General features: G+C 35.8%; 1 protein-coding gene across 8 annotated transcripts in view; it reads right to left on the bottom strand.

Moving 5' to 3' along the window:
• Nucleotides 1-12,942, bottom strand: part of ANKS1B (ankyrin repeat and sterile alpha motif domain containing 1B) — a 401,048-nt gene that overhangs the window by 262,748 nt on the left and 125,358 nt on the right. The gene's annotated exons all lie outside the window — the stretch shown is intronic.

Raw genomic sequence — 12,942 nt, 5'->3', positions numbered from 1 at the left:
GACCAGCAAAAACTAATTATATGAAAATATGCTCAGTTTCTCAGGTAAAATTTGCATCCTCCATGGAGTTCTGCACTGGAGCCACTTCCTTTCCAGCAGTACCTCAGCTATATAACCTGCAGCTGGCCTAAAAATACCTGCACACCTGCATGTGTATGGGAAACTCAGAGGGTAGAGAGGACTATGAAATAGCTTCTCAGCTCTGAGAGTAGTCAACCACTGGAATGACTTCGCAGAAGGCCAAAACCTCCACATTACTTCAGGCCTCTAGAATTGAATCAGTAAAGAAATGCCTTAGTTCAGATTCTGGGGAAAGTGCCACCACCTGTGCATGTTTATGGTGGTTATTATAGTGCCTGTGAATTTAATGAGCACTTTTCTTTTTGAGTTACAAAGATGTGCTCTGTGCTCCTAAATGTGCTGTTACACCTGAAGCACTGCATCAAGACAATGCTGTCAAATATCATGTCTGTGGGCCTCCACTGACAGCCTGCAGGGTTCACAGAAGAAAGCGAGTTTTTTTGTGATTGCAGTGGTTCTTCAATATGCGCTTCCTCTCTGTGGACAAATCCACTCCAGAAAAACCCAAACATCAATAAGCAAAAGCAGCTCTCTTAAGCTGGAGAATTTTTGCCTGACCAACTTCTACAGGTACACACATGAGCCCCTCCCTCCACACAAGTGACAAATGCCTCTGTGAAAGCCATGACAGAAGCATCTCTCTCTCAGTCCTACTAACCTGAAAGAATTCTTGGAAGGGCAACAGAGGTATTGAAAGGAAGGAAATACCCACTTACACTAACAGAGATGATATATGATGAAGGGGAATAGTTTCAGGAAAGTAAACTTACAGATACTTTCATAGCATGAGTGATTCTAGGAGATCTGCAGGATTCTTCCTACAGAAACACTGTGTAACTGGATGAGGTTTCTAATCAAAGTTTCTAATGAAATACAGTCTGACAATTTATTCTTCTAAAACAAATGTCAAGCTGGAGTGTTTCAGCAATACCGATACAGCACTTAATGAAAGTATAAACAAAAATTCAGATGGCAGATTGGCAGACATCCAAAATGGAGACATCCTGTAGATAACCTCAGGTGTTACCTGACAGAGTGAAGCCTCCCTGTTACAGAAACAGAAAAGTCCAACTTTTTTAAAAAGTATCTCATTGAAATTGCCAGTCCCAAAGGTGTGCAGTCTTAAAACAGAGATGAGTTTTTCCTGAGTCATCATGAGTGTGTACAGAAAGCTTGGATCAGAAGTAATTTATTTCATAAAGTAATAAATGTGTGTTAATACAATGTATCAAAACAATTTTTACACAGCCTTAGAAAAGAACTGAATATTAATTCTCACAATAACATAACTGACATGGAGGAAATTTTGATAGCATTTCAGAAAGCCTTAAGTCTCTAACATTCTTTCTTGCCTGACCTGGTGTCTAACTTTATAATATTGTTCACGTACACCATGTAAATAAGTATTCTGTGATATGAAAGCCCAGCTCATCAAAGGAGGGATAAGGATTTGGCAAGAACAGAAACCTCTAAAGCCTTGCTATACTCTGAAAATCTCCTAGTGAGGACAAAGGCTAGATATGAGTAACATCTTAAGTGAGCTGAAAATCTTAGTGTCTTTTGATGCAGACTATGAAACAGCATCTCCTTTCACTCTATGGACAGATAGAAAATCACTAATGAACCTCCCTTACTGAGGAATCAGAGAGTTGCTCTAAGAGATCCCTCCCCTCTGTTTGGGGAGCCACCAAACAAGGGACTACACTACTGTCAAGAAATGCAGGAATACAGGCACCATATACAAGAAGGTAAAAAATGAGTTCTAGAGTGAGAAATGCTCCACATGAATCCAGATAAGTGTATTTTGTGCACTTATTTACTCACTGGTGCAAGGAACAAACAAAATTATTGTCTCTGACAAACACCTAAAGCTATAAAGAACACAAACTGAACACAAATTCCTCCATACTTCAGCAGTCCCTGCCTTTCTGCCACTATTTCCCTGTAAGCCTATGTGGCTGTGCTTAGCACAACTGCCCTTGAGGTACTTAGCACATGAAAGCCGTGCAAGTGAAATCAGGCAGTCTTGCAGATGCAGAAGTATCTCAAGGATGCACCACTCAAAGGACACATTATAAGAAACACAGATTGGTGTCGATGGTAACAAATGCAGTTGTCTGCCCAACAGTTTTATTCTGTTTCAAAGCCTTGTTGATAGTCATCTCAGCTCAGTTTAACCACACTTCAAATATGCAGAAGAGGGTAACAGGAGTCAAGCTATATGAGCAAGGTTTTGGCCTTTGCATAGGAAAGACTTCTTGTTGAACCTGTTCAGTAGTAGCTCACTGAAGGCCAGGTTTTCCCTCTTCATACATGCCACATGAGTGGCATTGAACTGACTGGGAGTGACATTCTTGGAAGGAAAATTTATTGGAAGGCATACAGGAGGGGGAACAGGGCTGTTACATGCCCCACAAGACAGAGTTGAGAAAAAATTCTCCAGCTATGATGTGTGAATACAACCATAATCAATTCAGCAATATACACAAAATGCAGCAACCTCAGAAAAGAGTAGTTACAGATTTTCTTTCCAACCAAAATTAAGTGGCAATACAAAAAAAAAGATCACGTTTATAGAGTCTAAAACAAAACTTTGCAAAAAGAAACTATAATTTTTTTTTAAATAAACAGCCCAGAAAAAAACATCCAACTGCTCAGTATTTCACGCCTTTCCTTCTTTCTCAAGGGGCTAAGTGTCTGACATGTAATGATTTCTTGTAAACAATTTCTTTATTGTGGACAGCTGTTTATTTTCACAGTAGGATGTTCCCATTAGGCAACCAATAATGATTTACTACCTGGGTCTGCTCCATCAGAGAGAGAACAACACCATCAAATTAGTTCCTGCAACTAATTTGTAGCACCTGTTTATGTATATAGTACATATAGTTTCATTAAGAGCATCTTTGACTTTATTTTCTTTGGAATTAAATTATAAAATAATAATTTTAAAATCTTCCCTGGTGACAAAACTACAGCAACTTTTCCCCCCCTTCAGGTAATTATGATGGCAACACTCCAAGTTTTAGAAAAACATTTCATGACAAATAGAACTTGGAAACTTAAGAAACTACGCAATTTACTTAGGAAAAAAATTAGCTCTCATGCTGAATTTCTGATAGGTGCTACAGATGGGGCCAACAGGCAAGTATTTACAACTGTCATTCTCTTCCAGTTCCTGGCTCATGTTGCAATCATCTAGATGTTTCTGTGTAATGCAGACAACATCAGGCTCCAGGGATCATCTAGCAGGAAAAAACTAATGACATGCAGCATGCTCTAATATTCCTTCCTTCCTCCATCACACATGTGAAGTTGTCACAAGGTCTACGTAGTTTAAGCTAATTCTGATTTTTGCAAATGCTTACTTATTATTTGACAGTCTCCATTTTCTTTTTTTCATGGCAAAGGAAATAGAATAGAACAAGGAAAATGTATGAATGTGGTCTTTTAGTATATTGTAAGAGCAAACTAAGGTGTTATTCTAGGGCTGTCTTCTAAGATGTCAGACAAAAACATAAAAATGTCAACTGTTTAACTTAGATGATAAAAAAAAAGTCATATACAGGGAATTTTGCCTTTTCCTGTGCTGTGTGACATCAGTCATTTGTTTCACATGTCTTTTTTCTTAGGGAGCACTGAATGGAGGAAAATACCCTCATGGATAATAATAGACCATAACACCAGGGTTCAATGACTGCTTTGTCAACATTTTCATCCCACTATCTATGGACTGTGAGGACAAACCACAAACCACTCATTGAAACTTTTCTAAGAGATTTTTTTTCTCATAATGTACTCAAAGAAAAGGCACTATGTGTATGCAATGCCACAATATTAACTATCAGGCAATACTAAATACACCAACCAGAACACTTACTGCATCCCAGCAAGCAAAATATCAAGAACCAGACACAGCCCATATTCCAGAAATATAGTTATAATTAGATTTCACCTCAGAAATAAATCTTTAAAATGGAACACACAGTTAATCTAGTTTTCTACTTTCATTGCAGAAACATGCTAACATCCTTATCAAAAATTACAGTTATGTCTGTATTAGCTGTTACATCAGTTATTTCTACAACTTTGTGTAATGGCAATGGATCAGCACATCAAAAGGAGTTGATCTGCATAACACTCCATTTACAATATATTTGAGTTTGAATTCTAGCACTATCTAGCAACTTATTTATTCCACCAAACACCCCCATCACACATGCTCCTCAAAACTTCCTGCGTCCAGGAGGACCCTGTGCTTTTGGTGCCCACCTAAAATGGAACATCATATCCAGAAATAATCTGGTTTATGTGCTCCAAAGGTGGCCTGTGACTGAAGAAATTAATAGTAACTGCAAATGACGATTTATTTCATATTGACATCCAGTGCCCCGAACCAAAATGCAAATGTACACTCCACCTATTTTATTTCCATATTCCAAGTACTTGTGGAGTCACTTAAATACTATATTCTCATATTTACAATTAGCTATAAAAATGGAAGAAATTTGTATTTCACTTTGGAGGTATGGACCAGTAATAGCCTAGAACTAGATTATACACTACACACCTAATGCTGTGTTTAAATACATCAACTAAATTCTAAAACATCCCAAAAGACAACACTAGGCATTAACAAAAATACTTAAAGCACAAAGCCTAATAATTATGAACTTGCAGAAATTTGTACTACAAATGCAGGGCCTGGACAGGTTTGTTCACTGCAAAACTGGGAGAGAAAAAAGACAAGGGTACAAAATGAATGTGCATGAACATACATAGACATAAATATATAGAGATACACTTGCACACATAAATAGACAACAAATCCAAAGGCACCCTATTATTAATAATAGCTTCCTCAATCTCTTCTCAGTGTGGAATATTTCATGCAATGTTTCAAACAACTTGAAGGTAGGTCAAAATCCTGCATCTGTTTTGGATCCCCATCATCAGGGATAATGCAAAAATGGTGCATAAAGGTCTAGATAGCTCAGTGCCATCTGGGCTCAAAATGCTTTTTAGTATGGTAACAAGACAGACCTAAATTTGATCAATTACAGCAGACTCAATTTGCCAGACTATTATAAAACTCTTCTCTGGTCTGGCAATTTCTATGGGTTTGGATCTGTCCTTAGGAAAAAAAAAAATAAAAAATTGGAGTGCCTTTGTCTGTACATGTTACAGGTCCTCTTAACATCAAATATGTTATACGAAGGCAAAAAGCTCTAAAAAGAACATGGCAATGGAAATGATCTGTCCTGGACAGAAATCAGTCTTAATCACAATAGAAATCATGGAAGAGTGAAAAATAAGATATTATGGAAATAGTACTATTTCTGGAGGATCAGTCTGCAGTGGCTGAGCTTACATACATCTTCTTACAGAGAACAGAGCCACCAAAATGGCTAATTTAATTGACTGGTTAGGAAATTAACACATTAATGTAGGTCCCATCGTGTGGTACCATTAGGAGCAGATTTTAATGCTCTTTGATAATGGGGAAATGGTCACCTTTTAAAATCTTCACAGCTGGAATGAAAAAAGAATTGCCACTTATAATTTCACTGGAGTGATAGATAAACCAGCAATTTCTGATTCCTGTGGTAATCAAAGATATGGATGCTTTATCAGGGATATTCTGATACCCTCATGGTGAGGAGAGCAAGAAACTTCCCTGATTCCACTTCAGGGAATCTCTGAGCTTGATCTCCAATCAAGACAGAAACACAGGCCCACATGAAGAGTCATCTAAATCTGACTCTGCGTGGTAAAGAGAATTCCAGCCCAGTGAGGCCCTGAATCTTGCAGAGAGCTCATGAACAACCCTTTCTAAGGCAGAGCAAGGAGAATCAACCTATTATTCTAAACCAAACCCACAGACTTCAGTAAAAGTGTGTGTTTGTATGAGGACAGCAGTTGTGCTCAGTCCATTCTCTGTGCATCACTTATTGTTGCTGAATTCCAGCAAGAGCAGATTTACAAGGCAGGAGCCCAAGCCATCAAACAAATAGGAAAGAACTAACACAGACCCAAAACTGAGCAGAGCAGGTCACAAAATAGCAGGAACCGCACTGATTTTATTCACAGATGCCACATGTAAGACTTCTTGGACACCATGTGTGATAAAAATGTGTTGTCCCCTGTAAGTGGGGGACCCATTGCAAAGATTAACAGCAATAGCATATAGTAAATTAAGCAGTTCATACAGAAATCCAGAAAAAAAAATGTTAAATCTCCTGTTTTGTCAGGGAGATAACAAAAACATTCATATTACAGAGTAGCCTCAAACAGGACTAAGTAATTTCCCATAGCATAGGATTCAGCTTTAAAATAGTTTTAACTTGACTAAATCCCAACAGCAAATCTTCTCTGCTACACGACTATTCAACATGGAATAAATCTACAAACTACAGATAAGGAAAATCATGTATTTCAGGATTTCAAGGAACAAACATTACCAGAGACATTTCAAGAGAACCGATGGAATAGTGAATAACAGAATCAGTAGGTAGCTACACTGGATGTATAGGGAGAATGGTTGGACTCAACTGTTCGAATGTGCTCTTTTGAATTTGCTTGGTTCCCATACACTTAAACCTGAATAACTGTTGTTCTGAGTAGAATTGTAAATATATATATGCAACTGTCTTGTTGAAAGCACTCAAAGCCATAACTGGCCCAGTCTTGGATGTGGCAGCTATTTCAGGATTGTATTTGAAATTAATTACCAGTGAAGTGCATTCCAGAGGCAGCAGGAGGTCTGTTTAGTTGTTTCTGCATCATCCAAGAGACTTGGGTATGACTATTATCAAGTTTTTATTTCCTCTAATCATCCACCTGCACAAACAGACTTTGGAACTGCTTCAAGCTCGCATAACCCTTGTATTACCAGGCAACTGTCTGGAAAAACATCTCTCATTAAGTACTAATGAGAGATGATGGGTGGTTTCCACCATTTCCTGAGTAACCTTTTGAGACTGCCTCTGCAAGCTGCTGGTGTCTAATTGAGCATTCAAAAACAATACTACACAGTTGTAGTCTACCTTTTTGATTTTTGTGTAATGGCTTTTTTGTTGGCTTTTCCATATTTAAAAGGTGTTTAGTGAAATCATTGCACTTGTCTATGACAGATATTTCATAAATTTTTATATTTGCACTGTCTTAACATATAGGCACCATGTTTCTGGGAGTTCAGTGAAAAGCATAGGGTATAGTTACAGATGACAAAATATTTTTGGTTATCTTAGCCATTAACTAAAAACTGGGATGCCTAATAGTCCTGTAAAAAAATTACCTCAAAAAAGAATGGTAGATATTGGAGATTTCTGTGCTTATTTTTAAATCCAACTTATCAGTGAGAAGTCACTGAATGTGATCATATGTGTGCCTCAGTATTTCATAAGGTTTCTCCTATAAACCAAAGAAAATAACCAAAGTGTAGTGTGCAGAAAAATACTCTACTCTTACAAAGGCAACAGATCATTACTGAATTAGCCTATATTGTCAAATTATTACAGAAAATAAAGTACAAAAGGTGGTGAGAGTAGGTGTTCTCAAATCATTTAAATAATACCAATGAGAGCCATACACCCCATGGATGAAGTTCAGTTAATAATTAATTTAAGCAGTCTTGAAGATAAACCTCCCAATATACATCTTTCTACAGCTACAGTGAAGATCAATTAATGGCAGAAAACTATATTTTCAGTTCTTCTAAGTATCAATTAATTCATAAAGCTCTTTATCAGAACACTGAGATCAAAGTGCTAACCAAAACATTTTAAAACCAAAGAGACAGAAGTGTTTTTAAATGTTTCACGATCCAGTTATTCCTATTTAAAGTATCTAAATTCTCAAGCAGCTTCAGAGATATTTAGGAAGCTCAACTGTCACTCTGAAAATTTACTTTTTTGTATTTAATAGACATTTACACTGAAAGAAGTATCTTGTTAATATATATTGCATATAGTGTTGTGTAACAGTTATATTCATTAGGCATAAAGAACTTTTCCAGCAGATAGAATACACAGTCAGAATTCAGGGAATCCTTATGGGCTTTACTGTTCAATTTGAAAGAGATACCAAAGCATCTGCCCCAGAGTGGACCAGCTATATAGACAGATATAGATATCACATTGCTCTGACACTGGCCAAAAGACTTGAGAAAGATAAAGGAAATACTGTGGATAATTTTGGAATAACACAATCCAGTTTCAAACCAGCTAATTTTTAGCATTACAGCATTAAAGTTTCTAATAACACAAAACCCCCCCCAAAATTGCTAGCATTTTTATTTTTCAATTTCCAAATTTTCCATTTTATAATTATCGTGCCAAAACTTTTTGCCATATTTTATAAATTTCATTTGTACATATCATTTTCATTTGAAAAATACTAAAATTCTACCCCTTTTACTAATATTCCTGCATTGATTTATTTTCTGTCTCCTGCAATTCAGATAAAATGATATATTATAAAATGTGTTATATATTTAGACAATATTAATCTTACCTTCTGACTGACAAAGCAGGATTTATATAACTTCTCTGAGTGTTTAGAATCTTCTCAACACTTCAGCATATTTAATTTGCTACCATCACAGGTTTCTCTAAGTTTGGTTTTAGGTTCTCTAATATATAGCTAACATATAATCATATGTTAGCTTTGTAAATATCTTAAAATTCTTCCCATTATGTCTTCCCACTAATACAACATATTACATTGATTACAGAGAGACTACAGATATCCAGTTTGGATAGACTGTTGGAATTTTTAAGGGCTACCGTTAACTATATAAAGGAATGATAAAATCAGCACAAAACTTTGTATATATTGAAGAGATATGCCATTTTAATTTGCTATTGACAGCAAATGAATAAATTTTTAGACCATGCAGCTTTGGCCCATTTGGTTGATATAGAACCAAAGCTATTTAGACAAGAAGGAGTATTCCAGCACAGTGCAGCAGAAACAAGGAGGGATTATAATTAAGTAAAACTATGGGGGGTTTCCAAGTTTTATGGAGAAAAACAAGGATTGAAATTTTCCAAGTTTCTTTAACTTAGAGTTCTTAAAATATAACAAAGACTCACAATTAAATCACACTGGAATACAGGTAAAAATTTAACTAAAAGACCCACACAAGTCCTGTCACTCTTACTGGGGGAACTTCTAACCACTAACAACCTCCTACTGCAAATGCCACTATTCCATTAGAACACACTTTTATTAAATTGATCACTTGCAAAATCTTCTTGCAGTTATAACAGGCTGGATGAGAAAAACTCTGAAAGGCAACTTACATAACTGATCAGAAACAATGTTTTATTTCAAAATTTACTTACACAACACATTCACAAAAATTTCTGATATCTTTTCACCATAATGTAAGACATAAATAGATGTAAAAATAACGGAAATGCTCTTGGATAAAAATTTAGCGTCAATCCCAGTATTATGGGTAAGAAAATGGTTTTAATTGTGCTGCACTATTTATTATCTTCCATCATGGAGAGAATGATTTCTGAAAAAAAAAAGGGGGTGAACTGGAGCTGGAGCTAGACTGGAAAGAGTATTCTTACTAACAGCTGGTTTTAATGTCATCATCCAGAAGACTTACAACCACACGCAGCGATACACTGCACTAAAGAAAGAACACATCCTGCTCCAGAGCCACAATATATGAAATTATCTTTTTTGAAGACTTTCTGTTTTCTGATAACAATAAAGTAGCTGGGTGTGAACATATTCTTTCATGTGGGTTCTTCCGAAACAAAGATATTTCAATGCATATCAGGGAAAAAAAATACTAATTTGATATTCTGTTGCAGTAGCAAATTATTCTATTATTAGATACTATTAAATACATGCTTCATCTATATGTTTGTGGTTGGCAATAGAAACCCTTTCCCACCCTATTTTGATATACAGCGAAATCCTACATCGTGCACACTTCAAGTTTTCTTTTGAGGTGGCATAACAAGAAAAATGTATAAAAAGAACAAAAATCAAATCTCTGTAAAGAGAAAACCTTTTGCCAGCAAGCTACATATTGCCATCAGGACTAGCAGATGAGAAAGGGAGACAGAAGCAGAGAAAATGGAAGTAAATAAGCAGTTTTTATTTAGCTTCAAATAGAATAGGAAGAATTTTTTTTAATGGAACACTGAGTACCTTCACTAGGAATCATTGTTTTTCTATTTTTTAATCATTTATTACACTGATTAAAGCAAATAAATCTGCTCATTATGTACAAAATCGGTTTATTTTAGAAATTGCTTAATATTGTGACAAATATTTTGACTTTAACAAAATTCAGCAAGCTGTGCCAAGATTTCTGCTTTCCAAATACACCAAAGTTAATAGACAAGTTTATTAAAAATTCTTAAAACATATAATTCTCATTAGAAAGAGTTCCCAGTGGAACACAGTTAAACGTATTAAATACAATCTCTTAATTCTTTCACAAAACTACAACATTCCAGTTGTTTTTCACTGGAGAAGTAAAGACAGTAGAAATAGGAGTATTTTTAAATAATAAAATCTAGTATTTCAGAATCTAATTAATGCCAATGCTGAAATAAAATTATTAGCATGGCTATTCAGTTGATTGTATGATATAACCTAAATTATATTCCAGTTTTGACACAGTCAATTACCAAAATAAATTCTCCTAAAGACTGCCAGTCAGAAGAACCAGAAAAACTTTTTTAGTTTGTTAAGTGGTGAGTAAAGGGAAGAGTTACTGCATGGGGTGTCTGGCATGGAGCTGGGATGCACACAGGATGTATCCAGTTTTGAAGAGAATTCTCATGTTCTGTGATACAAGTATAGTCACTCATATTATAGTCTGATACTTAGAGTTCTCAACCCGATCTTCCATGTCCCTGAGAGACATAGAAATACAAGGGATTGCCCAAGTCATCAAATCTAATAGCTAGATCAAAGGTAATCACATAACAAACACTGTACTAGACATCTACTCACCATCTACAGCAAGTCACAAACCATTCCCTAATAACCTGTGTTAAACTTGCAACCTTCAATACAAAAATAACAAAAAAGCTGGAAAAACTACACAAGGAGCAGGAGAGATCAGAATCATCGGCAATGCTGAGGATGTCTAGGGTACCCTAAGATGTGTATATTGCAGTGTATCGATTAAACACTCAGAGCTGAGCAGCTTTATCATCTGAAATTAAGAGACCAAACAGCAGAGAAATTAATCTTCCACAAAAGACAGTTCTTTGTGTGATTCAACACATATCTCTATTGCAGCTCCAGTGTTTCTGAAAACCACTTTAGCTTTTTTTACAGTACTTGAACTGCATTACATTTTAGACGTAACTAAGTGAAGCACTAGCTCTGGAGCACTGGATCTCTCAAACTATAGGACTCGAATTTCATCTTCATGTAAAATAGCACAATTTCTAGTCTTGAATATAAGAGGATAAAAAGTATGAGATCAAGATAACTGGTTCTTCCCAGCTTCTGAAATGGAGAAAGAGTCAAACTGAAAAGCTTTGTAAAAAATTCACAGGTGCATCAGAAGACACATAATAAATATTAGCTATATGCCTATTAAGATCTCTGTGCAGTCCTATACCTATTTCAGCCTTATATTCCTCTAAAATACACCAGATGCATGTAAACTGTAAGGAAATTAATAAATTAAGTTTTACTCCTAATATTTGCAATTTGGTGAGTTTCACAGAAATATTATTTCCCATTTATCCATTAAGTTACTGCCACTTATGAAAGGCACTATCCTTTACATCTGCTCAATTATCAGACAATCCCATCAACACTCTGAGGTGTAGTATTACTTACTAGAATGGAATATGTTCTATGTGCTCTATATATATTCCAGCCCTAACTCAGAAGTACTACAAAGGATATCGCAACTAATAGTCATTTAACAAAGAAAAACTCAAATCCTGCTAAATAATATTTTCATGTGGGCTTTAAAATGCAAAACAGCCAAAAATAATTATGTTCCTTTGAATTATTGTTTTGATTTGAAAAAGGGTTTTTGTCTGACAGCATGCAGTCAAGTGTATAATGAGATCATTCTAGACAGTAATCACACCAGGATGGATGAAACTGAGCATTGGTCAGAACGCACACACTTTGATGAGCACTCATTTGCAAAAATTGCCAAAAACTCCTGTGAGGGCTGATTTTTTTCAACTGCATTTTAATGAATAATAGTAAAACCCAATGAAACATCAGAAAATTTTTAGCATATGCTGAGCAGAAGCCTTTTCTCTCAGTTTGTAGAGAAAATGGAAGCTAGTCTTTTGGAAAATGAAATGACTTCAACGTAAACATATTTACTGGAACATAGTGGATGGGCGGAGAGTGCGGGTATTTTGATAATTAACTGATCCCATGGTATCAGACATTCCCATGTGTTTTAATTTCAAATATGACAGAGAGTTTTTAAGAATAACACTTCATTCTTCAGGATATTATCAGAGATGCTATCCAGGGGAGCACATGATTGGGAGCAATTATCCTAATTATATACTAAAAACCTTTTAGAGGGATGATAAGGTTTTAAAGGAAAGTACATTAGAGCTGCAATATGTAAGAATTGACACCTCAATTGTGCAACCTCAGTTCAGTCTCCTGTGCATATGCACTCTGAAGAAGCCTTTATGATTACAGTGCTGTTTCTCCACATGACTTCTGCTGCATCAAGGTCATAAAAATGTGGGGGAAATGGACAAGGGAACAAACGAAATTATGGTACATCACTATAGAAATGTGGCAGGAACAACAATATTATAAACTGAGAGATGAAAAATATTTTCCCTAAATATCAAACAGAAACTCACAGGAAAATATTCCAAAGGA

Source organism: Anomalospiza imberbis, chromosome 5, assembly GCF_031753505.1.
Source record: "Anomalospiza imberbis isolate Cuckoo-Finch-1a 21T00152 chromosome 5, ASM3175350v1, whole genome shotgun sequence".
Taxonomy (NCBI): Eukaryota; Metazoa; Chordata; class Aves; order Passeriformes; family Viduidae; genus Anomalospiza; species Anomalospiza imberbis.
Note: the sequence above shows the minus strand (reverse complement) of the source record. Positions and strands in the feature narration are given on the sequence as shown.